Genomic DNA, 3,072 nt, shown 5'->3' with positions numbered 1-3,072 from the left:
CCAGTAGTCTCGCCAGTTGGGTGTTTATCTAGAATATTCATAATCAGTGTGTTCAATAGATATTGAAATCGTATTCTCAGGTTAGCTGCATTATGTGACAATGTCAGTGGTAAAAAACCAACTTCATTGTGCACCAGAAGATGACTGCATTAATAATATGTGGTATGTACATTAATAGTATGTGGTATGTCAAGTTGACTTGACATATTAATAAGTTGACATATAATAAGTTGACTTGACATTCAAATGTACAGAAGGAAGATATGGAACTGTCAGAGAACAAAATTAATTAAGTAACAAAATAAGAAAGCAAATAATAGGACTTAAATGTCCAAAAGAAAGACAGAAAGCAAACCTCAAATAAATTTCCCATAGATTGCAAAATAAAAGGTGAGTGTAATTAATTAAATACACACATCTATTTGCTACTTATCAGTGAAAATGAATAACGAGTCATTCTTATAATAAATGAAGGGCTTATTATCTATAAAGTTAGTTAAATGTTTGGGTATATGGCATATGATGGCAGTGCCCAAGAAGGTCAGAAGAGGACATTAGATTCCTCTGTAGCTGGAGTTACAGGCGGTTGTGAGTTTCCTGCTAAATGGCTAGAAACCAAACACTGACCCTCTAAAAGAGCAACAAGCTCTTTACCACTGGGCAACACCTCCAGTTCCCTTGCTTGTTTGGTTGGTCTGTTGTTTTGTTTTGTTTTGTTTTGTTTTGTTTTGTTTTGTTTTGTTTTGTTTTGTTTTGTTTTGTAGGCAGTGTCTCATGTAGTTCTGGCTGATCTAGCTGTGTAGCCAATGTTATTCTTGAAATCCTAATTTTCCTTCTGCTTCCTGAATTATATGACAACTGCTTTGTGAAGCTATGCCAAGGATCTTAATTTTATTTCTAATATAAAGTTGAATACCTGGATTTCAACTGTGAAACTGAAACTAAATAGCATAATTTAAATAACTTAAGAGTGCCATAGGAAAGGGCCTTGGTCAAAGTCAAATACATGGCATTTGATTTCTCACATTTAATGTGCACCTTTTCGATAATCGCTTCAGAAAGGGAAATAACTTCAGTGCAATCAATACTAGATGCGGCTCTTTAGGCTTAAGACTCCTCACTGTCATTCAAATTACTAATGGTAACTTCTGTTTTTCAAAGTTTAAACATGAAATTTCTTCTGTGCCAAAAAGGGGATATGAAATATTATGACGTCCCTCATCTTGTAATGCCTGCTGCTTTGTTTCTAAGTCCCACAAAATCTATGTGGTTCCATTCATAAATCTCATCTGAGCCTTTTTCTAGCACTTCTGTTGTGTGTTTGGCATACACTTGTGTGTGTGTATGTGTGTGTGTGCTACATAATGGGCATAGGTTAAAATTTAATTGTGTGCATGTCTCTTGCCTTCTCTAAATTCTTTTTAAGACTTATTTTTATTGTGTGTGTATGAGTATTTTGTCTGTTTGTGTGGATGTTCATTGTGTGTGTGTGCACATTGCCCAGGAGGCCAGAAGAGAGTTCGTGCTGTAACTGCCTTTTCTTCTGCACTAAGAGAGTAGTCTTAAAGTTCTTTGAAGTCAGGAGACTTAAGCTTTTCAAATGCAATTAACATCAGATGACATCCTACTAATATGGTATATTTATTATAGGATACGTTTCAGCATTAACATTATAGTAGTTCAATATTGACTGTCATGGCTTTGAAATAATTTCAAATAAGCCTGATGGCTGTAGTTTACCTTTGCTGAAAAAACTTTGAAAATGAGTTGCATGTGCCTCTAAAATCAAACTGAAGCGAAAACTTCTTCATCCAGCTCTTACGTTACTGAAATGGCTATAAAAGGAAACTTAGACTTTTCTTACGATGCTTGATATTGCAGGTCTGAACTAAAAAAGTCTGTCTTTATAAAGTTGAATTTCTCAAGATTTGCCTAATCCGAAATGGTAACACATCAGTCTTAAAAATAGATGCGAGACAGAGAGGGCTGAATTTCTTCTTTGCTAGCCACTGCCATGTGCTCTTACCTGCCAATTTCTCTTTTCCTTTGTCAGCTGGAAATAAAATGTGTGGTTCAGTGGGGGAGGGGAATACAGAAGAATGTAATAGCTTACTGTCTCTAGTCATTGTGCTCTGAGATAGATGGGTGGTTGTGCTCAATCTGGTCTCCTCCATATTTGATACCATCACAGATATTATCATACCATCATACACATTATCATACCACCATAGACATTATTATACACCATAGATATTATTACATATCACAGACATTATTATACATCACAGGCATTATTAAACATCATAGATATTATTATATATCATAGATATTATCATGCCATCATAGGTATTATCAGACATCATAAATATTATCATACATTATTATTTTCATCAAGAAGCTCATGTTAGATCAAATGGAGATTTTCAGATAAAAAGCTATTTGAAAGGTGACATAATTCTTTGTTTTCAATGGTGTCAGAAACATACCAGAATAATTAGTATTAAAAAGATTCAAGTACCATCAATGGGAGGAGAGGCCTTTGGTCTTTCGAAGATCATATGCCCCAGTACAGGGGAATGCCAGGGCCAGGAAGCGGGTGGGTTGGGAGCAGGGCAGGGGGAGGGTATAGGGGACTTTGGGGATAGCATTTGAAATGTAAATGAAGAAAATACCTAATAAAAATTGCCTTAAAAAGATTCAAGTATAAATTGTCCATGAAATGGTCTAGTTTCTACAGTGAATTTCAGGAAGATCAAAATCCACCTGGTTTTTCTAAGGTCAAAGAGAGATGACAGTGAGTATAGTGTGACTGAAAGAAATAGCAAATATTAAAATGAGAAATAGCAAATATTAAAATGTGCATGTGTTTACGATTATAGAGTGATGGGCCTAGAGCTACAACTCAGTGGTTCTGAGCACTCAGAAGTTAGGAGCTGCTCTTGCAGAGAGATCTGGTTTGGTTCCCAGTACCACAACTCCCTATTACTCTAGTTCTAGGCTTTCTGATACCCTCTTCTGGCATCCTTCGGCACCAAACATACACTTGGTATATATACTTGTATATTTTCTTAC

This window comes from Mus caroli, chromosome 11 (assembly GCF_900094665.2).
Source record: "Mus caroli chromosome 11, CAROLI_EIJ_v1.1, whole genome shotgun sequence".
NCBI lineage: Eukaryota > Metazoa > Chordata > Mammalia > Rodentia > Muridae > Mus > Mus caroli.
The sequence above is the reverse complement of the archived record's forward strand: the minus strand, read 5'-3'. Positions refer to the sequence as shown.